This window comes from Mirounga angustirostris, unplaced genomic scaffold (assembly GCF_029215605.1).
Source record: "Mirounga angustirostris isolate CCGP_5_RB_7025 unplaced genomic scaffold, mMirAng1.0.hap1 SCAF_3, whole genome shotgun sequence".
NCBI lineage: Eukaryota > Metazoa > Chordata > Mammalia > Carnivora > Phocidae > Mirounga > Mirounga angustirostris.
The window spans coordinates 104,755,646-104,783,296 of NW_026991711.1; the positions used below are offsets into that span (position 1 = coordinate 104,755,646).

The 27,651-nt window shown below is 36.7% G+C and overlaps 1 long non-coding RNA gene across 1 annotated transcript in view; it reads left to right on the plus strand.

Annotated features, from left to right (window-relative positions):
• Window positions 1-1,521: 1,521 nt before the first annotated feature.
• The window catches only part of LOC129045634 (uncharacterized), a 93,694-nt gene continuing 67,564 nt past the window's right edge, over window positions 1,522-27,651 (plus strand). The window contains exon 1 of the long non-coding RNA XR_008505629.2: window positions 1,522-1,580. This is a non-coding gene — a long non-coding RNA (uncharacterized LOC129045634). The remainder of the gene's footprint in view (window positions 1,581-27,651) is intronic.

Here is a 27,651-nt window from a genome sequence, read left to right on the forward strand (position 1 = left end):
CTCTCTATTTGGCGGGGTTCTAAGGCTGTTTTCTTTTAATTCTAGTTGCTTTTTTAAACCATGTTTGTTTGTTTCTGTGCCCTAGATAGACAAACCTGCCCATGGTCCCTCAGTACTATCTTTTCCCACTGTAGGTCACAGCATTGGGCGTGGGCGTTTCTTTAGTTACTGTGTCACATCTGTCTTGCCATTCTCTACATGGTCTCTTGTTGTGCAGAAGTTGTTCAATCAGCTCACAGTTCTTTGGGAGGAATTGCTATATAACTAGGTGTAGATTTGGTGTGTCCACAGAGGTGAGTTCAGGGTCTTTTTATGCCACCATATTGGGCCAAACTCTCAATCTCCTTTTTGATCATCTCAAAATCAACTAATTTGACGTATTATTATATTGGCAAATTCCCTTCCTTTTTGCTGTGTACCCCATAACCTAATCATGGGAGTGGAATCCTATTATATTCAAAGGTCCTGCCCAAACTCAAAGGGTTGAAATTATACAGGCATGGACACCAGGGTACAGGGGATCAAATATGTTGCATTTAGTTAAAATGAATGATACAAGAGAATTAGCATTTTTTTTTAAGGAAATTGATGGCTTCAGTTTTAGATATGTTGAATTTGGAGATAATTGGGCATTCAATTAATTAGAGTGGATCAGTAGGTCTTAGAGAAGTCAGTAGTAAGATTAGAATTGGAAATACGTATTTAGTAATGATCAGTGGAGGTGATAGTTAAATAATGAGATCATCCAGAGAAAGACTGTAGCAAGAAGTGGGCTGGGACAGGAGTAAGTCCAGGTAACTAGAACATCTACCTGTGTATTTCCACTCATGTCTCTTGATTCCAGTCTAATCTCATCATGCAACTTTTCACTCTTACTGTAGTTGGTAAATAATATCCTGCTCTTCCTAATTTGTGGTCCACTCTCTGTCCTCCTCCCACTTCCAAGCCACACTACCTGGAAGTGAAAATCAGGAGCTCTCTTAGTGAAAGCCTTGCAGATCACAGATACTAAAAAAGATGTACTCTCTTATGCACCCTGATCCCAGATGGTGAGTTGTGGGAATTATAGAACACAAGGCTCAGTGAAGGAAGATGGTGCCATCATTAGCCCTGAAACACTTTATTTCTTCCTAACAGAAAACACGACTAACTGCACTTTTCTTTGCTCTTCCCTCCCAGAATTGGCTATAAAGTGTTAGATGGCACAAATTTGGAATGCAGATGTGACTATATTACCTATCTCTTAAAACCTTTCTCTGTTTATTTGAATAGAAAATCACTGAAGCCATTACAGTGATATTATTGAACAATCTGAGCTGTGACTGTATACTTTCTGTAAACAAGTAAACTTGATCAGTTCATTTTGACTAGATTTTCCTCCCTTAAATCTTTTTCTTTCAGGTTATATTCAAGAAGAATGTGTCATCCCATGCCCATTTGATTGCAAGTTAAGTGACTGGTCTAGTTGGGGGTCTTGCAGCTCGTCTTGTGGAATTGGAGTGCGAATTCGGTCCAAATGGCTAAAAGAAAAACCTTACAATGGAGGTCGCCCATGTCCCAGACTGGATCTCAAGAATCAGGTAAAGTACATGAGGCAACAACAACAAAAAGCTAAAAAATTACTCACTTGATTATTTCTTGTGGAAAATGAAGTTATTGTCTTTTCACAAGTAGCTCATAAAAAGTTATCACAAATTCAAAAGAGGGTTAAGAGGACATAAAGTAATATAACAGAAATAGAAGCCTTGCCCACTCCTAGGTAATGCAGAGACCAACTTGGTGTTGCTAGCAGTAATAATGTTTATGAGAAATAATCCAACCGATTTTATATGGTCTTGAAGTGTAACTTGATTATGCATATTATAAAAGTGATTTGTTTGTATATGTATTTAAATATAAGTACTAAAAAATACAGGAATACTAATGTTGGATGAATGTCAAGTACTTTATGGCAATAAGTATAGTTAGTGGTTTCATCCATGTACTCCAGAAATGGGGTACTCTTTTCCTTCACCAAACTCTTCATCTATTTTTTTTTTCTTCTCAACATCACCAAAGTTTCCAGTTTTTTCATGTCTTTTCTGAGCTATTTCTCTGTTTTCCCAAAGTCAAAGCTATTTGCATAAATGGAACCCTGAAGGATACCCTTCCATAGAGATGTCTAATAAAACAACCATCCTAGGCAAAATTGATTAGAGTACGTTAGTTGGCTTTACCCATATAACAGTCTAAGACTTAGTTAAGAATTTTAATAAAGACTTCAAATTTCTCCCATGATTGCATAGTGGTTATCAGATTAGGACTGATATGTATTTTTTTAATCAATTGAATAGGTAGAGCACACATGATAGTTGAAAATTCCTTATTCTTAAAGTTGTGAAGGGTGTCTTATATGTGTATATAGTTCCTTTGTGATCCTGCAGCTATTTTAACAGAATAGCTGCACAGGTTTCTATTACTGATTCTATTAATTTTCCTAAATTTTGCTAAAGGACCCATAACTCACTGAAAAGTGAGAAATTACCATTCTACCAAAAAATAGTTATGTTCTAAGATGGCAGAGTATTTTACTTTTGCTTTTTAAGGTTATGTGGTAAAATAGTGACCATAGTTTCTTCTCTCAAAGCTAATGCAAACCTGTGGAGAAAGGCAAGGCAGAAGATCATAAAATCAACATAGAGGTTGCAAAAACAAAGAAACCCCCAAAATTCCACAAGTGCGATAGTTTGGTGAAGGGAAGATTAGGATATGATTAATAAAAACAGGAGGGAGACAATCAGAGCAGAGATAGTCTAAGGAAATAAACCTTACCTTAGTACAACGAAAGGTATAAGACAGGTTTATCATTACAAGGAAAATTTTCAAGTGAATTCTATGTATGAGGACTATGTGACCCTCCCTAGGGGATTTTCCAGGCATTTAAAATGAAAAATAACTACTAAGCATTTATAAACAATGCATGGTAATTCTTATTCTTTCTCAAAACCTTCAGTGAAAGTTAAACCTTAATAACACTTATGTTAAACACCAATTTTTAATATGCTAATTTTATGAACTAGGAAATTACCAAGGGATTAAAGGGACTTCATTGGAGTGCAGACTTGAAGATTCTGTTTTCAGTATGCAAAGGCAAATGTGTAGAAGTGTGTCCATCAATTTTGAGAGTATGAATAAAGATAAAGATACTTGTCAACCTGTTGTTACTTAAAAGAAACTTTTTCAAAATGCCTGATTGACGTATAAAACTGGTAACCTTAAGAAGTAGTACAAGCTGAAAAAAATTGAACCCAACTTTAAGAATAATTTAGATAAATTCCATAAGTGAAAATTATGTGAGGATGGGGCTGTCTACAAGAGATACTTATTACGCTTGAGTTCACGAAGAGACTTTTAGCATTCCAGAGACATTTGTTTGTTAAGCTCCGAAAAGAATCCTGGGAATTAATGATGAGAAATCAAATTTGGTGTGGTGTATATTCTGCTATAAAGAGGTTTCAGATGTCTAGCATGTGTGTGGCTTAATTCAACTTGAATTGAAAAACTTCACCCTAATCCATACTTTGTATTTTAACATAAGTTAATTCATAGGTGCATTAAGTAATAAGGCTTCCCTCTCACTTCTAAGTCTGTGAATGGCAAGGGAGAATACTGTTGTAAAACAAAACAAAACAAAACAAAACAAAACCTAAATTTAGAAGAAATTCTCCTTAGAGAAATTACTTTTCTGAAGCAAGCACGCTTTTACCTGGAAGTAGATTTGTGGAAAGCAATCTTTGCTGACTTCATTATATATTTGCTCTTAAATATAAGAGCATACCCTGTGTGTGTGTGTGTATGTATGTGTTCACATTACATAATATATAGAAATCTATTTAAAGTTATCCATATTTTCTTAACTCATCTGAAAATAGATTGGGTTGACAGGAAGTTTCATTACTGAGGAAATATTCCCCAGCTTCCATTATTTATGGCAGGTCTTTAGAAAAGATGGTTTTTTGTTTCTCTAAGCTGGAAATATGATCTAGTTAGAGGTACACCCACTGAGGCTTTTTTGTTAAGTTCAGTTTTACTACTGGTCTTAGGTTATTTGTCTCCTTTCCAATTAGTTCTCAGGTTTAGATTTATTTTCCTATTTTTAGGACCAGGTTAATACTCTCTGTTCTATTCATAAGAGTTTAGAAAAATATATAACCAAATTTTAGCAGTAAGAGAGGCACATATCTTTAGTATCTGTGCAAGAGGAAAATTCTGTATATGTCAGATTGAGCCAAACGTACTGTTCATAAATATATATGTAAACATGTATACAACTTGTATATATGTATATATAATACACATGCCTATGTAAATGTCCGCATACCTACATATGCTTACTCATTCTTCTCCTTCATTTCTCTGTAGAACGGGAGGTCTTGTGAAGGCAAGGTCTTTTTACTTTTGTAACTCATTCAGCCCCTCGTGCACTACCATGTGTATTGTCAAATTATACTTACTAGATGCTTTATTTTAAAAGAAGCCTTCTCTCTGAATGAGTGGGTGGCTAGTTCTGTAGAAAAAATGTTAGAACCCTGGTCTCCTGTGCTATGATGTGTCATTTAAATTCTCAAAACACTAGCCCTTCTAGAAGAAAGAAATAGGAACCTCCAAACTATTATTGCCCACAGAGTCTTTCAAGATTCTTCTGAAAACTCCTGAATGTTGGATCCCCATCGCAATCTCAGTGATTAAAAAAAAAAAAAAAAAAGTTGGCATTATGTACACAAGCTCATGAACTGTTCTGAACCTGTTAGTGGAATCAATTTTTATAATCTCTCATAAAACGCCTCCCTTTTAAACCCAAACCTATCAATGTGATAGCTTTTTCTCTAGAAGTGCCAGAGTGACAGCAATACTTGAATAGCTTTCTGCTAAGTCTATTTGTGATGCTAAATAGTTCCAGCATGCAGTTTCCCCAAAAGTCTTATCAAGGCAGAAAACTTCTAAATAGTTGATTGGATTATCAGGTCAGTTGGCTGATGCCCCTTGACTCTCCTGTGCATAACAAAATACATAATATATTTTAATTTTTTTACAGTCTATAATATGTTGAGTAGATCATACTTCATATTTTTGCTATTTTTTCTTTTGAAATTCTCCTTAATAAAGGCTTAAATATAGGGAAATGAAAGTTCTGTTGGACTTACAGTTCCCCTTATGAGTTCTTCACATGATTAAAGGCAAGAGTTCCAGGAAATTATATTTTGTTTATAGGTTGCAAATCTGTGTGTTCACAGTGTGTATGGGGGAAAAAAATGATACATTGAGATTCATTACCTATACTTTTTAAAAATGTATGCTGCCTACTTAAATATATTTTTGAGTTTTGATTATGTTTGCCACTGAATGAGAGGATATAAATTAAAAATGTGTGTTTTTTAGAAACAATTGCTATTTTAAAGGTGTGTCTTCTCCCCAAAGAGAAGTGGTCTAAATTTGGAAATGAGTATAATGCATTTTATTTTTCATAGTAAGGTAATAAGGTTTTAAAGAATACTTTCTTTCCAAAGATACATAGAAATATTTTAGCATGAATATTTCGTTCTTAGAAGAGGCTTGTGGATGAAAACATGTTTCTATAGAGAAAGAGCTTATGCTCATTTTAATACTACATTAATTAATAGAATGTTATGATGTGGAAACTGTCAGTCTATCTGAATGTCTGTTTACCTAGAAAAATATGGCTACACTTAAGCTTTAATTTGACTTAACCAGTTTTGGCTTCTTGCTTCTTTTTGACCAGCCCAACTCCCACTCATTCTAGGCTAGTCCAAATCATTCCTGACAGTGTCCTGCTCACTTTGGACTTAGTACTTTGGCAGAAGACCCAGACTGTAATGGAGTAACAAGTCCTGTTCTTGAGCATTAAAATGGAAGGCAGCCCAAGTTTATCCATGATTAAGTACATTGAGGTGTACCATTCTTGTGTGGGGAGGGGTGTTGGTGTTGCATCTTTGAAAAAACTTTAAGTATGAGATATCATGTGCCATAGAATTAAGGGAAGCACCGGGATTCATTCCTCAGGGTTATTTGGGAAGATTTAATAGGGCAGATACTCCTAGAACATTTCACCTCTCCCTAACGTAATAGTAGTTATTCCCAAACCCAGGCACACTGTACCCCATCTCAGGCAGCTTGAAATGTCTCCTAAGGGCTAGTGTTCTTCCATTTTTTTTTTTCCTTTATGCCTGTCTGCCAACCCAAACTGCTCTCAAGTTGGACATCTCACTAATTGAGCTGAGTAGAGCTCAAAGGAGATGCAGTTTTTCTTTTCTGTTCTTGCCCTGCCACCATCTCCAAGAAAAATTGTTTTTCTTAAGAGATTTCTCTCCCCCCACATTTGTGTCTACACATAAACTATTCTTGATCATTCCAGAGTAATACCCCTCAGGTTTGTTAATATCTTTTGAAACTTTGCTCATTTTTCTTGAGAGCTGCCAGAATCACTCATGAAAGCAATTTTCTTATACCTGTTGTCCACTCTGTATTGAATTTTACTGTGTTTTGATACTGGGTATGGCTACTCTGCAAATAGTCAAAATTACTTTTGTTATTCAAGATGTTCTTATGTACCTCTAGAATGTTCTTTATTAGGCTGGCTTGGTAAATGTTCCTAATGCTATTGTCAGGGAGCAAGAATTCATGTCCTCTTCAAGGGTCCTTCTAGCTGGACTAAGAATGGAATTGACTTGAGACAGATTAACAGGAGAAAATCAAATTTAGTAGTACATGTATGGGGAATCCACACAGACATGGAAATTCCAGGGACAGACAATATGAGGTATACATGTCATTCTGAACTAAGGAGAAAGAGTGTAGGAGTCTGGGACTTCAGGAGAAAGGAATACAATTCAAAGGGTGATAAGAAGAGCAGATGTTTGGTAATTAGATGTTTGTCCTGCCATGTAGATGGGTCACTTGGATAAAATTTATCTCTGAGAGTAATCCTTATTCTGGGAAAGACCTCCAATTTAGATTCTTCTGTGTGGTTAAGGGAGGTGCAGAAGTTTCTCTTGAGCTCATAGGGTCTCGATTGCATTCAGCTTATAGTAATTTTCATGCCAAAGTGGCCCATCGTGGGGCAGCCTGCCCTTAGCCCCTATACTGTCCCTAGGCAGGAATTCCAGGATTGGATGGGAACAGCTATAAAGTTATGAAGCAGGCAAATTTTGTCTTTGTAACTCTTTCCCTAAGTTTCCATACTTCATATTATCCCTGGCCCCTTAACTCCTAAAATATTACATTGGATGACATTAGCTTCAGCAGGAAATCACATCATCTGTGTTTCCAATTTTCTAAAATGGTCTTCTTAACCAAGAACTTAAAGTAGAAGTTCTCAAGTATTTTTGTAGAAAAGTAGTGGCAGAACCTTCTTTTCATATCTTTTTTCTGTCGCTTAAGCTTTAAATACAGAGTAGAAACTTCCCTCTTTTTTCAGGTGTTGAAAGAATATGGTTTTGACTTTAACCACAAGATTTGGTTATATTAAACATACCTTTTAGAAAATGAAATTGAAATGATGGGAGTATAGCACCTTCTTAAAAAGAAAAAAAAAAAACTTGATGAATATCTCCTTGAAAGTAATTTTTATCCTGACTCTTAGGTAGAAAAAAAAAATCATGATTCAACAAATGCTTTTCTGTAGGGATCTATCATAGGATCCAGTCAGGATCTAGGTAACTTGCTTTCTGGTAATAATATTGGGATAAAGCTTGAAAGATCTAAAGGGTATAAACTTTAACTCGTAGGTAAATCCTGAAGATCTAATGCACAGCATAGTGATTTTAATCAACAATACTCTACTATAAGCTTCAAAGTCACTAAGAGACTAGATCTTAATTGTTCTCACCACAAAAAGGAAATAAGTATGTGACACGGGAGATGTGTAAATTAATGCTGTCTCTAATCTCTCCTCTCCTCCCCTCTGCTCCATTCCTCACACAGCAGCCTCTGTGAACTTTCTAGATCACAGATCTGGTTATACATAAAACCTTTCATAGGTCTCTTGTTACCTTCAGGATAAAGTGCAAACTATGTAATATAGTTTATAAGACATTTAATGATCTTGCCTGAAATACATGTCTCTGAGCTCAGAGTCCTTTTCAAATCAGCAAGGCCCTCAGGCCAGGGAAGCTATGAGTCAGGAAGAAGAAGCCACTTATATGTTTCTGTCTCCTCAACAGCCCTTATACAGGCTTCTTTCTTCCTTTTTCTTTCTTTCTCTTTCTCTTTCTTTCTCTTTCTTCCTCTTTCTTTCTCTTTCTTTTTCTTTCTCTCTTTTTCTCTTTCTTTCTCTTTCTCCTTTCTCCTTTCTCTTTCTCTCTGTGTCTCTTTCTCTCTCTTAGTCCCTCTCTCTCTCTTTCTCTCTCTCTCTCTCTTTCAACAGGCTTTCTCATGGAGAGTGAGAATCTCACATTTTAAATCAAGTGATTGTCTAACATGCTGTCTTTTAACAAAATTGACTTTCAACTTATGAGTCACCAAACACTCTATAATGATGTTAGATATTTGGATTTACTCTATTGCCTTTTCTCTGGAAGCTACTCATCAAATTCCCTCCACATTGGATTAAAGTCCTGCTCCACTGCTATTTAAATATAGACTGCCCAAGTCCATTTGGAGTTGTAGCTATCTTCCCTGAAGAGAAATCTTTCTCTTAGATGGCAAGGTAAGGGACACTGTGCTTATTACCTGTGCCAAAACATGAAAGTACAGATCCAATTGCAAAGTCTGCCTCTGAAGAATATTCTCCAATAGCGGAAGGGTTGTCCAAAGCCATCTTCCACCCTAATAGACAACAATCTTGTCACCCTTGGAACTGAAGGTAAATTGATTTGAATAGCAATATTAGGGAAGAAGTTTGAGTTGACTTGACTCTCCAGTGCACAGTATGTCAAACGGAGGCCAGCAGGTTCTGTGTGTCATAAACCAGAATGGTAATAACACAGAGTGAAAATTGCTATTGCTTTGCTCTGTTTTGGAGCAAGGAAACACAATTGTATTTAAGTCACTGCAGATTCAAATTTTACATTTTACATTCATTTAAAAAAAACATTTGATATGTGCATTGGGGTTTTATATTTTTTAATCTTTGCTCAAATTCACTTTCTAAATGTGTCTTACCTAAATACCTATTTACCCACACTTCTCCCATTTACCCTTCCTTGGTTCTCCTTTTCCTACTATATGATTTCCTCACTTATCGTTGATTTTAATTTTTGGCTGCCTCTTCATGCTACCCCTAAAACAGATATACTGCCTGGTTCTGGATGAGCACCTTGAAAAGTGTTTTTGATTAGGTTCTCCCAGAAACAGACCTCAGATAGGATTCAAAAACAAGAATTATTTCTCAAGTGCAGGGAGCACCATTAGAAAAGTGTTTCAGGGAAGGGAAGAAACCAGTAAGAGGTATGTTATTAAGCCAGAAACCATGGCAGCTACCAAAGCTGAAGCATGTTGGGAACTTTAGGAGACTTGCAAAATGCATGCCCAAGTTTTGTTTTTTTTGTTTTTTGTTTTTTTTTTCCCCCGCACTTGAAGGGCCAGGAAGTTGGGATGTTCATGTGTATACTACATATTCATTATTCTCTAGGAAAACAAGTAAGGGGTACTCTGACCTCATTCTGCAACACTCTCTTCTGACAATCTCCCTGTACTACTAGAAGGGGAAATCACCTTTACCACCAGGAAGTGACCTCTTCTGGGAGATGATTTAAATGAACATATGGCTTCCAGCACCTGCCTTTTCCTTAGGCATGAGGGGACTTATCTCCTGGCTGTGCAAATACCCCTAAATATGTAGAAAAATATAAGATACTGCATGGACCCATGGTTTGGAGTGGTATGATATGGTAGTTAATATGTTTTACTTTGCAGTATTCCTATATTATGGGTATATCTCCATGCCTTATAACTAGGTACATCGGGAGGAGACCTAGAGAAATATAACAGGTAAAATTACATAAGTTTGTGATGTTGACAGGGACTTCTTAGCAACAGTAATTTTTTAATGAGCCCTGGTAGATTTTAGAAAGAAAAGAGGTAAAAATAAAATGGAATTTAAGGTAATTGTAAATGTTTTGAAAGGCAACTTTAATTCTGCACACCTGTGCCATCATTCGTTCACTCATTCATTCATTCAGCAAACACTGAGAATAAATGCTGTGCCAGGAGGAGACCTTATTTACACTCATTTCAACTCTACTGCTCAATTTTCACTGGGTACTTGCATTCCTGGAAGCTCGAGTGAATGGTTGGAATTATAGATAATGCTCTAAATGCTTATGGTATCAGAACTGCTCTACCTTTAAAAATGCATGAAGGAATTTGGACTCAATCAGCAAAAGTATCCATTCCTTCTCTATATTAAGATGATTTGCAGCTAACATAAACCTCAACCCAAATTGGCTGAAAAAATAGGGAAATACATTACCTCATGTAATAAATCTAGTGGTGATGCAGGCTCTAGGACTGTTTGGTTCTGTGGCTCAGTATTGTTATCAAGAACATAGTTGCTCTCGGGGCGCCTGGGTGGCTCAGTTGGTTAAGCGACTGCCTTCAGCTCAGGTCATGATCCTGGAGTCCCGGGATCGAGTCCCACATCGGGCTCCCTGCTCGGCGAGGAGTCTGCTCCCTCTGACCCTCCCCCCTCTCATGCTCTCCCTCTCTCATTCTTTCTCAAATAAGTAAATTAAAAAAAATAAAAATAAGAACATAGTTGCTCTCAGTCTCTTGGCTTTTTCATCTTTGGTGTTGATTTCATCCTCAGGATTTTAGGAGGACTGACATCAGCAGTTTTAGGCATATTCTCTTAATGCAGCAATAACCAGAAGAATAAGAGAATGTCTCTCTTTGAGGATCTTAGGAACAATAAAATTTTCCCAGAGTCTCCCTCACTCCCCTAAAAGACTACCTCATGCCTCATTGGCTGAAGTTGGATTTTGTGTCCATTCCTAAGCCATCTCTGGAAGGAGTCATGGGATGAACTTGATTAGCTCCGTCAAGGACTTTCCAACCTTTTATTTTTTTAAATTTCATGGCACATAAAGGAATCAGTAATATTCATCTGGCAAACTGGAATATGTGTTTAAAGCTGTCTATAGCAGGAGTGAATGGTCTGGGATCCTAGACTCAATGTCACAGGCACATCTGAAAGCCACTTACAAGACATGTGTGTGGTGTGGCAGGGCGGGGCTTTAATGTGCATGTGAATCATGTGACATAACTTGCTAAAATGCGGACTCTGAGTAGATCTTAGGGTAAGGGGATAGAGACTGTGATTTTAACAAGCTGCCAGATTGTGGCAAAGCTCTGGGTCTGCAGATTACACCTTGAGATGCTAATGTATAGCCTTTGAGGAGTTCTTTTCTAGACTGGAGAATCACCTGTGGTGAAATGTATTTTGAGGAGTGCACTAAAATGCCTACTGTATGCTCTTAATTTTACTCTTTTTGACATTTAATTTGATAAGGCATAAATAGTTTTAAGTAACATTTTGACCCTTATATTAAGATGGAAAAAATTTTTTTAATCAAGGATCTGAAAGTCTCTTGTGTGAAGAAGAATGACCTAATATTTTCCCTATGAGGATATGAATTGCCTGATTTGCCTTGACTCTTCCGTGACACTTTTTCTTTCTTTTTTGGCAAGAGCATCATTCCATTTTGCAAGTTATTTGGCATCACCAACCTTCCAGTGCCTCAGCCCATCTGAAAAATAAGCAGACTTCAAATCAGATAAGCAGTATACCCATATACCATTTTTTTGAAAACTGAATTGCTAATTCTATATTTGTCCACTTTTAAAAAATGGTGATTTTTCTACATATAGTGACTAAAGCTATGTCTATATGAAGCTGAACAAATGACAAGTTCAGTAAAAACCGGGGAAAATCATTTATGAAAATGGAACATTTGATGTGATGGGAGGCCTATCTGGATTCTATCTTTGCTCTCACCCCAGAGTTCTAAGCATTAGAATTGAAGTCCTCTATATCTAGGAAACCAAACCAGAAAAACAATTGAGTAAAATAGCGAATAATTCTGGGGAAACAATTGGTCAAGTTGGCTATTTAACACAAAATAGGGATAGCAAAGATCTAAGAGAAAAACTGAATTGAAACAGCTTTGGAATGTAAAAATGAAATATGAACATCTTGAACTCAATATATGATCCTCTTTGCATGAATTATTGCCTGTCATTTGCAATGCACATTACTCAAAACTGAAAAATCTGTTCTGGCTTATTACTTAATTAAAAGTAAGTTATGAGCATTTTCAATCTTTATATAATTTATATCATTTGCAAGTCATGAATTTCACATAATTCTGTTGGCCTTAATCATCATCAAAAAAAAAAAGTATTGCTATGCTTAAATACAATTGCTATGCATCTTTTTCACTCTCTAGCAGATGTTACAAAAGAAACTATCACAGCTGGTGAAAATTGATATTCAGAAGTATAAAACATGGCAGTGAAAAGATTTTCTGTACCGAATGCCCTTAATTCTTAAAAACTTTAGACTTTCTTCACGGTAAGGCCAGTGATTTTATTGTCGGGTTGGCAGTGGGCAGATGATAACGTTCTGCCCTATTTTGCTTTATGATGAGCCAAAGAGGACTGGTTGTTTCTCTAATGAGTTTGTGAGAGATGCTTCGATGCTGACACATTAGCTGCACCCCTTGAACTGCTATGATGAGGAAGTGAAAAGTAGTTTTAACAACTTGCTAAAATTATCACCAGTAGAGTGAATGAAGCACTAAAATATATATACCAGATGTTTAAAATGGTTAGATTTGGGAGAAAACCTACAATTAATTTACATTTTAGTGCTAAGAACAAATTTTAATTTATTCTGATTAACTACTTTATAGCCCATCTAGAATACCATTTGAAGGAGTTATGGAAAAGCTATAAAAGAAGTTATAATCAAGAGATGACACTTTATTGGCATAGAAGAAGAAGAGTTTCATTCCTGATGCCCATATTGCTCAAAAGGGTTCAACTTGCACTTGCCCAAAACCTGTTATTGAATTACAGGCTTGGAATCAATGTGGGAAGCAAATTAACTCACTTAATTACAATTTGTGCCAAGATTTAATCCCTCCACAGATCAGGTAAATTGTTCTAATCTACATGCATATACTTTATACTTCCACAATCAAGTCACCATGCAGAAGTGTAAGCAGATTTCTTGATAGAATTATTATAAACAGGACTGGCTAAATGGAAACTGACAGTTGAGTTCCAAAGCTTTCCCATAGATGAGAAAATCTTTGAAAGTATAAATGCTATTGCAATAACACAGTCAACAATACATGCCTGGCTTTGTATTAGGTATTCTGTAAGTAGCAGCTGTTATTATTAGCATTGTTATTAATTGTGATACTGGGGAGGATTTCGGGAGAAGGTTTTTGGAAACCTCACCATATTACAAACTTTCTTCAAGTCCAGATACTATAATCTGGTGGTCCATTGGAAAGTTATCAACTGCTGAGTTCATTATTTGGACTGATCAGTGTTTGCTACCAGGTATTTTTTTTGATTAGTTGTCAAGATTTTTTTTTTTTTTTTTTTTTGGCCAACACTGGCTTGCATATTTTTTTATTATTTTTTTATTATGTTAGAAATAGGAATTTCTGCATTAAAATTTGGATTCCTAATATCTCTGTAAAAATCAGAATATCTGGCAAATTTCAAGCGAATCTGAAAATGCCTGTCCTCTTTAGACAGACTCTATCAGTTTGATGGTTTCTTTTCCTGTCCCCTAGTCCTGCCCTGCACCTAGGCCAGGCATCAATAGCCAGGCCCATCCCTTAACAGTTGTAGCCTGGCAGGAGCAAACAATTACCGACATTTCATATTTTGATAATTAGGTTATAAATCAGGGCAACAAACTTGTTATATAAAATATGTTGTATCTGAGGGAGGGGGAGAAAAGGGTAGAGAAAATATGTTGTATTCTTCTCCCTTAACAAATAGACTTTCATAACAACGCAGAAGGCTAAGTTTACATTTGGGATTCTCAAAAGTTTGGGATGGATGTGGTACTATAAGGAAACTCAGTCTTCAGCCCGTGCTTTGTCCTTGCGCTCTTCCAGCCCCTACTCTGTCCCACTATTTATACAGGCTCTGTCCACTGCAGCCCAACACCCCATGGCCACTCTTCAGGCCTAATGGTACTTACATGCAGGGAGAGGTGCAGTCCCATCCATCAGGAGAATAAACCTAGGGAAGAGACCCAACTCATGAAAGCAACTCAAACTCATTTGGCAGAGAATTATTTTTTTACTGCTGTATATATTTTTTTAATTTCAATTCCAGTGTAGTTAACATACAATGCTATATTAGTTTCAGGTGTACAGTATAGTGATCCAACAATCCCATACATTACTCATTGCTCATCACAAGTTCACTCTTTAATCCCCTTCAACTATGTCACCCATTCCCCCCACACTTCCCCTTGGGTAACCATTTGTTTTCTATAGTTAAGAGTCTGCTTTTTTGATTTGTCTTTTTTTCCCTTTTTTCATTGGCTTTGTTTCTTAAATTTTACATATGAATGAAATCACATGGTATTTGTCTTTCTCTGACTTACTTTGCTTAGCATTATACCCTATACATCTATCCATGTTATTGTAAATGGCAAGATTTTCCTTTTTGTGGCTGAATAATATTCCCTTGTATATATATACACCACCTCTTCTTATTCATCTATCAGTGGACATTGGGCTGCTTCCATAACTTGGCTATTATAAGTTTATTATTGCAATAAACGTAGGGGTGCATATATACTTTTGAATTAGTGTTTTCATATTCTTCTTTGGGACAATACCCAGTAGTGTGATTACTGGATCATAGGGTAGGTCTCTTTTTAGTTTTTTGAGGAACATTTCGCAGAGACTTCTGGCGTTCAGGCCTTTGGAATGTGGTCTAACAGATACTAGAAGGAGGCACAGAGCAGACCGCCTAGAGGCACGTTCCCTTCCTTGCCTCTGCAGATTCTTTGCCATAAGGAAGAGGTACAGCTGGAACAGGGCCAGAGAGGGTTTCTCTGCACTCAGGGGAGAAACCAGAGACAACAGGGTCCATGACTATTTATTATGACACTTATGATACTGCTTTCTTATTGTAGTTTTACAATGAAAACAATATTCTTGGAATTGAAGTTTCTATAAAAAATAACATGACTGATAGAAAAATAATGTGGAGAGTTTCAAGAATGTTTTTAGATGGAGATTATTTTATGTATTTATGTCACATGCCCAGAATCTGCAGGTGTTTGAGTTAAAGGTCTTAATTTAGTCATTCTGCTGCCCATTTTGTAGTGCTTTGTTTATGGTACATAGTTGTTGTTCATGAATATTAATTGCTTGTCTTAATGCCAGAGAGAGTGAAATTTGTAGAACACTTATTAAATTATTTCAGTTGAGGGGCGCCTGGGTGGCTCAGTTGGTTAAGCGACTGCCTTCGGCTCAGGTCATGATCCTGGAGTCCCGGGATCAAGTCCCGCATCAGGCTCCCTGCTCGGCAGGGAGTCTGCTTCTCCCTCTGACCCTCCCCCCTCTCATGTGCTCTCTGTCTCTCTCATTCTCTCTGTCTCAAATAAATAAATAAAATCTTTAAAAATAAAAAATAAATAAATAAAAATAAATTATTTCAGTTGAAATAGGAAAGAAATCAGAGTTTCATCTAAAAGGCTTTTGGTGGGGGTATCTGGGTGGCTCAGTTCGTTGAGCCTCTGACTTTGGCTCAGGTTGTGATCTCTGGTCTTGGGATCAAGCCCAGCTTCTCACTCAGGAGGGAGTTTGCTTATCCCTCTTCCTCACCCCCCACCCTCTCTCAAACAAAATCTTTAGAAAAAAATAAAAGGCTTTTAGGAAATTGCCCTTAAAACCATGATTCTCAAATTGTCTACTTTTAAGTTCCCTTATACTCTTAAAAATTGAGGATACAAAAGAACTTTTGTTTATATCGATTGTATCTATGTTTACTGTTTTCAAAATATAAAGTGAGATTAAAAAAGATTTAATTTCTTTAAAATTAAAATTAAATCCATTACATGTTAACATGTTTCACTCTTGTGAAAAATAACTATATATTCCAAAACAAAAAGTTTTAAAAAGTGACATTGTTTGACATTTTGCAATTTTTTTCATCTCTAGCATCATAGAAGACAGCTGAGTTCTCATATCTTTCTGCGTTCATTTGTTTGTAATAGGTTATTTTAGTGAAGCATAAGAAATTCCAGCTTTATAAGGATATGTAGATAGAAAAAATATTTTAGTAGATCTTTTTAGATGACTTTGGATAGTCTTTGATATATACCAAAAATTTGACTAATAGTTTTTCAAAGTTCAATTGCAATGTAAAACCTGAAATCATAACAATCCACTTTTCATATTCTGTTACCATTAACCAGTGAGCTATCTGACGCTTTGTATAAATCTTTAATCTATGATTTTCTAACATCTGCATTGGTCATTTAGAATATATTTATTGATTGAGTTATGCTGAAATGTTGACGTATTTCACTACTTAATATCAAAAATTCATATTAATAGCACCACTGATCTTATCAGAAAAAAAATTAAGTCTTGAGAAGCTTCCTAAGCTTGTGGTGGCAGATTCAAATTTTCCACAATTTGACTTTTTCCTTGGAAGCTTGATTTTTATCGCTGTGAACAGATACTATTATTTTTCTTCACTTTTTTTTTTTTTTTAGAATTTATCTGCTCGCTATTTAAGTCTGTATAACCATAGTTTGTCTGGAAAATGTTCTTTTAAGTAAAAGTGTTATCCCAGGATCGAAGGAACTAGTTTAGCTTGCAACTCAATTGTGTATAAGTGCCTTTTCTTGAGAGAATCATCTAACTTCAATAAGCAGGAGAAGTGCTTTATACACACTTCAAAATTAGTCATACAGCATATTATAAGGATGTATAGCCAAGTATGTAGTGGAAAAGACTGCATTGACAATAGTACAGTTTTCTGCCATTCTTTGATTTATCTTAGGTACCAGCAGTTTTACCCACATTGCTTTTGCATCATCATTACAAATGTCATAAGAGTTAAATTGAAAGGTCAATGACATCTGTATTATTATTATGAAAATAGTTTTGACCTATAGACCCTCTGAAAGTATCTCAAGGACATGTTAGGTGTCCACAAATCACACTTTGAAAACTACTACCTGGGGCTCCTGGGTGGCTCACTTGGTTAAGCGTCTGCCTTCGGCTCAGGTCATGATCTTGGGGTCCTGGGATAGATCCCTGAGTAGGGCTCCCTGATCAGTGGGGGGGGGTCTGCTCCTCCCTCTCCTTCTGCCTCTCGCCCTGCTCATTCTCTCTCTTGTGCACTCTCTGTCGCTCAAATAAATAAAATCTTAAAAAAAACAAAAATTACTACCTTAAAAGTAGAAGGATGAGTGTAGAATCTCCTGAAATGAATCAGTATTTCCCTTTTATATTTCCCATTTAGTCATAATAAATCCACTATAGGAGGACTTTAGAGGGTTTTTAAAAAAAATTTTTTAAAGAATGCTACCTAACCCCTTTTGCCAAGACATTACAATTCTAACGATCCTCACTTTCAGAGAGCTACTTTCATTCATGACCAAAATCCTTCCTACTGAAGATTAGAATCACTGTGTGAGTACATACTCTTACCCTGCCTTTTTATAATTCTTCTCTGTAAATACTGCTCTTAAGTTGCTCCTCAGTCTTCTGTTTTTTTTGGTAATGTTAGGCTTTTCCAAAAATTTACTTTGTGTGCCATTAGTCAGTCTTTTTCATTGGATTCTGCTTATCCCAGTCTCATTTAAGTCATCAGACCTAAAGAAAAGCCATTGGATGGTTTCAGATTCTGATTGTCGAAGTATGCTCTCCTGGGTCAGTCGGTCTTTCTTTCCTTCTTTCCTTTTTCTCTCCTTCTCCCCTTCCTTCCTTCCTTCCTTCCTCCCCCCCTCCCTCCCTCCCTCCCTCCCTCCCTCCCTCCCGCATTACCAATGGCACACACTTTCCCCAGGCTCCCAAGATAGAGACCACACAGTCAACTGAACTTGACCAGGATGCATGGGAATGCCAGATATTTCAGAAGACATATTCCTTTGTTTACTCCCATAAGCTTTGTGTTAGTTCAAACTCTGGATCATAACACAGACACCTCAGGTGTCAGTCAAGATTTAAAAATTGCTGATTGTGCTTTCTTGCTCCATCTTTTCATCTGCTCTAATTAATGAACCTGTTTATTAGTATCTTAAGGCATAGTTATAAGGGCCTAGGCATTGGAGTCTAGTAAGCATGTCTTAAAATTGTAGTCACTTATTATTTGACCTTTGGCAAGATTAAACTCTCAGAATCCCAACATCCTGATCATAAATGGTAGTGATAATATCTACATTATTGAATTAGCATATGGAAAAGTAATACACAGAAATCATCTACCACAGTTTATGACTATATTAATCCTCAAAAAATGATAGCTGTCATTGCTAATGTTAACAGATCATCCTAAGGGCTATATACCATTTCTACTCACTTTTCTCAGTTCTTTGTCCAAGTGTAAGTTGCTCTAGGACTGGGTATTCTTTTTCAGAGACTCTAAAAGGGAAATAAACTTTTCAGAAGGGCAAGTACCCTCAGTGGGCTTGAGTGATGTCATTTACTCTCCATGTATATTTCTAACAGTTCATATGTATTTAGATATACGATCAATATTAAGGTCTTCAAACTTACTACTTTCAAAGTACTTTTGGAATGCTCTTTAATGTTTGGGGTAAGAATGCAGTAATAGATTACCATTAGTGATTCTACAAAGAATTTGCTCAGGATATTCTTTCATAGCGATTTAAAATCATAACTGTTATCTCAATATTTACAAAAAGTCTGTGACCATGTTATTTTAGAGTCTCTGGAAACCCATTTCGATTTACAGGATATTATGCTAATTTAAAATACCAACACAAGATGTTTATCGTAGTACCCATGTAGGTCTCATCAAATTCTGCAATTCAATAAAAATCCAGCTATGAGTATTAGATTATTCAATTTACATGTAGAGTGTTCTACATACTGAGCAATAACTCTGAAGTTCTATCTTTATTGAGGAAAGATGAGAATTTTCACTTGTGACTAAACTAAATTGCATATTTCAAGAACTTTCCCATTAATTATAATTCAAATAGAGATTTCATTAGTGTTCAGAAGAGGCTAAATTTAAGTGCATTAATAAATTAACAAGATTAAAATTTTAACCATGTGAAGGACTATGGGAAGTGTCTAGAGTTTTAAGAAGACAGCTTAGGGGGCACCTGGGTGGCTCAGTCGTTGGGCGTCTGCCTTCGGCTCAGGTCATGATCCCAGGGTCCTGGGATCGAGCCCCGCATCTGGCTCCCTGCTCCGAGGGAAGCCTGCTTCTCCCTCTCCCACTCCCCCTGCTTGTGTTCCCTCTCTCTCTCTCTCTCTCTCTCTGTCAGATAAGTAAATAAAATCTTTAAAAAAAAAAAAAAGACAGCTTAGTAAAGCTTTGAAAATTAAGTCAGCATTCTGAAAACAAGAATTTCTCTAAGTATGCAACTCTTAATTCTCTCTCAAAACACTGAGACTGTCTGAATGCCATGACTTTTGCACTCATATGGAACAGTCTGTTTTTGATGTTTTAGTTTTGTAGCTATGACAGTTTTAAGGGTTTTTTTTTTTTTTCCTGGCATTAGATACAGTTATTAAGTAGATATTTTCCAGATTGAATTAATATGGATAATAAAGTCTATAATCTTACTTTTAGAAAGATGTCATCTAATTTTATTTTGTTTTATTTTTTTTAAAGATTTATTTATTTATTTGAGAGAGCGAGAATGAGAGAGAGAGAGAGAGTACATGAGAGGGGGGAGGGTTAGAGGGAGAAGCAGGCTCCTCGCCAAGCAGGGAGCCCGATGCAGGACTCGATCCAGGGACTCCAGGAGCATGACCTGAGCCGAAGGCAGTCGCTTAACCAACTGAGCCACCCAGGCGCCCCGAAAGATGTCATCTAATTTTAAATAATAATCCTAGAGGGGCGCCTGGGTGGCTCAGTCGTTAAGCGTCTGCCTTCGGCTCAGATCATGATCCCAGGGTCCTGGGATCGAGCCCTGCATTGGGCTCCCTGCTCCGCGGGAGGCCTGCTTCTCCCCCTCCCATTCCCCCTGCTTGTGTTCCCTCTCTCGCTGTGTCTCTCTGTGTCAAATAAATAAATAAAAATCTTTTAAAAAATAATAATAATCCTAGAAATTCAAGTCAGCAAGCTTCTTCTGTAAAGGATCAGATAGTAAGTATTTTAGGCTTTGCAGGCCACATGATCTGTCAGGACTACTTGGCTCTGTTGTATGGCAAAGTTAGCCATAAACAATAAATAAAGAACATGTCTGGGTTTCACAAAAAACTTTCTATACACAAACAGGCAGTAGACTGGATTTGGTTTATGGGTTGTCCTTCACCAATCCTCAACCCTATAAAAAGCTTCACAGAATATCTGGAGTTAGAGAAGATAGTAAAAATCAGATCACACAAATAAAATAGCAGATCCCATTAGCCTTTCACACATCCAAGGGCTCTCAGGAACAGTGCCCGTAAAAGTGAAGAGTGCATTTCTTTCGGGCTCGTGGAAATAGCATTCTGTGAAAGCTTAGCCATGAGGTTCGTTTTTGCATACAAAACTGTTGACTGCTTTACTTATTAGTATAGGCCAGCTTTTCAAGCATATCTTACATGTTCACCAAGAAGTCACTTAGCATTCTAAGGTAGAAGTAATTGTATAAATTCTCATGTTTAAATAATTCTCAGAAATACAGAATTAAACTATGTTTTTTTATTTACAAAATTTTTACTATATACTAATATATAATGTAAATCTCCAGATGATACGGTGGAGATATTTCCCAAACTTATTTAATCATGGAAGCCCCACTCAAAAATCACAGGAGATATATGCAGCCGAGTTTGAGAAATGCTAGTCCTGGGCTTCAAGCTGCCTACCAGCCTTCTTAATTATAACTTGCCATCTGGAAATAGCTTTCCTGGCTGAAGGGCTCAATAGGCTCCTAAGGATAATTATTCCTTTCCTCAGCCTCCATTGAGGGCTTTCTCTTCTCAGCACCACCCTTTCCACCTTGATTGCGTCCTGACTTCTCACCTTGTTCCAGAACAGGGAGAACTGACAAGAATCGGGGAAAGGTGGTAGATCCTTTTTTTTTTTTTTTTAAAAGATTTTATTTATTTGAGAGAATGAGAGAGAGAGAGCATGAGAGGGGGGAGGGTCAGAGGGAGGAGCAGACTCCCCACTGAGCAGGGAGCCTGATGCGGGACTCGATCCCGGGACTCCAGGATCATGACCTGAGCCGAAGGCAGTTGCTTAATCAACTGAGCCACCCAGGCGCCCAAGGTGGTAGATCCTTATGCCCGCTACAGCCTAGGTTCTCTGAAGTATAGATCACTTGTCACTCAGACTCCTGGAACATAAGAACATTGCACAGTACTCTGGTTGTAGCAAACAGCTTGAGGAGGCAGAAAGAGTGACAAGTTATTAAGTGGCAGAAGTCATGGGTAAAAGCTATGAGAGTATGTTTTGTCTCATCTAGGAGTGAGAAGTGTCCTCAACAGGATGCCTCGGGATCTATAGCTCCTCACTTGTGTTGGCCCTCTGCTGCACCAAACCATTATTGATTTTGATGTTCTGGTGGCTCTCCAGCTCAAGGAAATAATAATGAGTTCAAACTGCTGAGTAGAATGCTTCACCTGTGTTATCTCTTTAGTTCTTGGATAGATCCTGTGAGGAAAGTGCTACTCCTTTGCCTTTTTTTAAAGCTGAAGAAAGTGATCTTCAGGGAGTTTTAAGTCATTGCCCTAGTTGCACAGCTAGCAACTCATAGATCTAGGACTAAAACCCAAGGAAGCCTTTCTCCAGAGTCCGAATTAATGCCTGTCTCTACTGACTTGGTGTGTGAGGGAGCAGAAGCCCCTAATTCCAGCTGAAAGCTTTAATGACCATTGAATATGCTGGGCACTGTTCCAGGAGCAATACACTCAGAAGTAAATATGATCTAACCCTTCCCCTGAAGCCACTTACAGTACCTGCTTCTTTGAATTCTAGTTATTGTGTATTTATGTGTTTTATAGTTGGATTTCCAGGAACACTGAGTAGGGAACAATTAATTCTAGGTAATGAAGTTAGGGTTTTGTAAAGGAAGTTACAACTGACCGGAGCCTGTAAGATGATGTTAACAAATAGGAAATGGAAAAAAATCCTCCTGAGCGTGGGAAAACACAAAGGTCCTCAGCCATTGGTGAGGGCCAGGAACAGTAAGCTGTCAGGTACAACCGGTTATAGACTCAGGGATCAGTTCACAGAATTTATAAGACAAGTTGATGGAGTGGAACTCGAGGCAGAGAGGGTTCAGGAAGAATCCTCTTTCAAGCTGGATGGCTAGTAAGATGCTCACACCATTAATGGACAGAGAAAACCTTGAGGGCTGGACATGATGTGATTAGTGCCAGACATGCTTAGTTTGAGGTTCCTTAAAGTAGATGTAGCTTTCCGATTAATTGTTTGATATTTAGATCTGAAGCATAGCAAAACACTCAGTATAGGACAAAATGGGATAGAATGAAGAAAAAAATAGTTCAGCTGTTACTAACTTTATAATAAAATCAGAAGTAACTTACTAAAGTTATGAAATAAGCACCAACTAGGTAAGTTATTCTCACATATCATGTATATGCATACATAATATGTATGTATATGTGCCAATATACATATGATATATATGCTATTTATACATAATAAAAGATGCATATGTTTGATATATGTATGCATATATACATATATCTTCTATCTTCTCTGTATCTTCTATATACATATATGTGTGTAAATATATATATATATCTCTTCTATGAGAAAAGGTACTTTGAGTTTCAAAACATTGGTATAGGAGATTTAGGGGTATGACTTTAAGATTGGACCTTCTTAATTTTATCTACTGCTTACAACATAAGATACACATTTTCACTGATGATGAAATTGGAAAAAGAGGTGCCAGATATTACTCATTTATGGGGAGAAATGATAGCCACGCTAGGTATCTGTGATAAAGTCTCTAAAAGCTGTTAACAAAGTTTCTCTTTCTCTATGGGACTGCGACTTCACAGTTTGTCCTTTCATTCTCTTTTTCTCCATTTCACATACGTACACGTACACAGAGTATATTCTTCAGAATCACAAATTGTCTGAGGTGAAAAAAGTAAGACGTGTCCCATCAGTTTTTGGAGAAGGGGGCATTCACTTGTGCCTTGCTTAAGAGGAGAGTTGCAAATCATCAGAACTGAATGGACAGAGATTGAATTTGAAATTGCTAGATGCTAACCAGGAAAGAACTTTGTCCATCACAAAGTTCCATCTTTCCTGCAGCTGAGCCACAGATATGTAACATGATTTTCCAAGCATGATGGGTAAATCCAGGACTAGAATGGGGTTTCCAGCATTCCCAAAGCAGCATTCCTGACTGCCCTCAGCTCTCTGATATTAAGGATAAAACTGAAATTCTATTCATGTTAACCTAGTTTCCTATACTTACTAATACTTGATTAAGGGAGGCACTTCACAATTTTTTTTTTTTTTTGGTGGCTTATAATGCTAACAAATGGAGAAGACTGATCTGGTCTCATATTTCTCCTCTTACTCAGAAAATATTAATCCATCCAGTCCCATAACCAATAAAAAAAAAATAGGTTTTGTTTCGTTGGTGTTTAAAAATTTTATTCTTAGGGACCATAAGTTGTTCTGTTTTTGTTTTAAGAATTGCATTTGTTGAATTAAAATCAAATGTATATTTTAAAATTCTAAACATGGCTTTTAAAATCACTGTCGAGTTACTCTTTAGATGATATGAATGGTTAAAAATAGGAAATCCTGATACAGTGCCTGTAGTTAAAAATATGGTGTTGTAAACTTAAAGAAATTTTCAGTGTATAGATCTCAAGGGTTCTTATGACAACAAAAAAGGGACAGAAAGAAAATTTTGAGGATAATATTTGTTACCTTGATTGTGGTGATATTATCAGGGGTTGATATGTACATGTCAAGCTCATAACATGTATATGTCAAACTTACCAAATTGTATATATCAAATGTGCTGCTATATCAATTATATCTAAATAAGATTGGAGGGTGGGGGGAAGGAAATCCCAAATTGGAACTCAGCATTATTCCTGATGTGTACACGTACATACATACACCCTATATACATCCTCAGTATGGAATGTTTTTATGTTTTGCTGGCTGAAATCACCAACCATATCTCAACCATCCCTCCATTTCAAGAGAAAACCTCTTCTTCCTCTCTCGTCTCCTTCCTGCATCGCTACACGCACACTACTTGATGTATACCACGTGACTGCCAAGTGCACAGAACGTTTTTGTTCTGCATGGAATCACGTGCAGAAAACACTTGAGCAACTCAAGAACAACGGATAGTCATTAGAAAAATCCATCAGAGAAATCAATGGTAATTTGAGTTTCCCCAAGGAGAAAATGCAAATAGATTGGACAGAACATAAGATCAAAGTACTCACCAAGCTAGCATGGATGATGATGTTATAAACAGTGGTAAAGTGAATACAACTAAAACGTGTATTTTTGGCCATTAGCATTTGCCTACTAACATTCAAAAGGTATCCATTGAGTACCAGCCAAGTTCGACCTCCTGTGGATCATTGGCAGTCAGGACAGAGACTTTTTAGAACTTTCTGCTAGATGTTACAGAATTCAGAGTGTAAATTTTAATTATGTTGTTTTTATTGATAACAATTCCGTTTAAAGACACAAAACTGTATTTTTGTAAATCCATTCCAAATGAAGTTAGAAAGTAAGATAAAGATTTTAATAGGTGCCGGAGTTGTTGTGTTTTGTTTTTTATCCCTCAGAAGATCCTTAGAGAAGCATTGTTTTGAGAAAGTGATAAATATGCTAATCTTTTCCATGAAAGATTATCCATCTGGGGTCTGAGATCTCCAGGGGATAACGGACATAGTCTAGACACCCCAGAAGTTGTTTAAAAGAACTGTCCATGCATGTATTTATGATGGTTTTATTACAGAGATAATTCTTATAAAAAAATGAATTTAAGTATATTCTGGATTCCAGACAAATGGTTGATATACTAATATAGGATGTAATTGAACCTTTATTTACATTTGTCTTTCTGGTCACACTAATAACAAGTAATTACCTCAAAGGTTTATTTTAAATCTAAATTTGAGATCCACAGACCAGTGACCGTTAATTATTCTGTTGATCCCAGTTTTTGTTTTATTTTTATTGTGGTAAGAACACTTAACATGAGACCTACCTTCTTAGGAAAATTTTATTTGTACGATATAGTGCTGTCAACTAAAAGCACAATGTTGTATAGAGGATCTCTAGAATGTACTCATCTTGAATAACTGAAATTTTATGCCTATTCAATAGCAACGGCCTACTTCCCTCTCTTCGCACCCTCTGGCAACCACCATCCTACTTTCTGCTCTCATGAATTTTACTCTTCTTGATATCTCATACAATTGGAATCGTGCAGCATTATTTTCAATGACTGGACTATCTCACTTAAGCTAGTGTCCTCAAGGTTCATCCTTTTTTAAGGCTGAGTAATATCCCAGTTTATGTACCACATTTTCTTGATCCATTCTTCTGTCGGGGGACACTTAGGTTGTTTCCACATCTTGGTTATTGTGAACAATCCTGCAATGACCATAGGAATGGAGTTTTGTGTGTCCCTGTATTTTTAAGCTAAAGATAGATTGTCGCAGATAATTACAAGGATGTATTCTCCAGCAGGTAGGCCATTGTCTAGTTGAGTACTTAGTATGTGCATAGTAATACTGTAATTACTAGTAAAGCTAGGACCTTTTAAAACAAAGAGATAGCTTTTTACTGGATCCTTGAAGGAAGGAAACACACACATAAAATAGTGATTTTTTTTTCCCCCCTCTCAACTGGATTTAAAGTGAAAAGAGAAGGAAGGGTGAAAAAGGAGAAAACACATTGATCTTTTCTTCTGAATTAACTACTGGAAAAGACTATCAGGAATTATAGGGGTGACCAACTTTTTTGATAGGACTATTACTATTGACTGTATCCATTAGTCCAGATGTATGTAACAGCTAGGAGCCTGGAGGAAATAATATAAAGTCGACAGCTGCTCAGCTCTATTTACATGTTGCTAAGGAATGTGTTTAACGACTGCCTTTTACTCTCCTATTCTCAATATATTTTTACTAGATAGACTATTTTACTATCATGTAGATACAAGTTTGGATGCAGGCTTGGCCAAAAGACTTAGTGGTTGACAAGCCTCTTCACTCTCAGGCTGCTGGCCCACAACTTTGAGCCAAGACCTGTTTCATGCTTTACTGTTGGAAATAATATTCCAGTTCATTTTTTTTAGAGATTTTGCCTTCCTTACTTTCAGTGTCAATTGAAAGAAAGGTAAACCATTTAAGAGTTACATGTGGAAGAAAAATTCTTTGAAGGAAATGAATTGAGTTGTTTCTAGAAAATTAGTGTACAGCTCCATTAATTTCCAGTATCCTACATGCCATGATTATTACCTGATTTTATTAAGCAATCTGTGTGGTGTTTCATCTTTGCAAAATCTAAAGTGTTTTCTTTCCTTCTCTCTCTCTTTTTTTTTTCTTTGAGAGTACTGCTTCTAATCTGGTCTTGGTTTTAGCTAATCTCTTTGCACTTCAATTAGGAAGATAAGAGCAATTTCTTGATTAGCTCTATCTTCAACTATATCTATCCTTTACAATTTTATATTTAACCCTGAATTCTTTTTCTGCTACTTGAGGATACAAGTACATACCTGGTACTTTAATGGTAGGAAAATGAGACTCTATATGCCAACGTTCAGAACAGATTCCAACCTCAGTTAAGTAGGACCAGCTAACAGCAAAATGATGAATTTAATTTCTGAAACTTCCTTTTCTTTCCATCTTATACCTATTTTCCAGGGTTCAGTGTTCCCACCCGCCAAATATTCATTGTATCCATGTGCTTACTAGGACCCTTTGACCATGTCTCTCTCATTTAAGTACCATTGACTCCCATTTTGGCATCAAATACACTAACTCTAGGGAAGAAATCACCTGAATTGAAACGAGTTACACTAAGGTTTAAGTAATGGCTGATAGGCATAGTATTGTCATCTGCCCAGGGTAATTTGCCTTGCAAAAGAAAAATTCTTAATTCAAGATAAGTAGAGAGGAGGTAGATGGGCTTAATGGAAAAAGCTTGAGATTTGGTATCAAGAACACTTGAATGGTCATTCTGGCCCCATTTATTCCTCAGTTTCCTCTTGTAAAAAGGTTTAATAGTGGCTAGCTTTCAGAAACCTTGCAGTGATGCAATTAGATGATGTACTTAAAGCACCAAGCATAGTGTCCAACATAAATTAGCAGCTAATAAATAGCACAAGAAATCAGCATTTAGAAATGGTATCATTTTAAGCACTCCGGCAATACACTAAAAATTTTTTTGGACAGCAGTTCTTCGTTGTTTTCCTATTTTATCTATAGTATTCCTCAAATC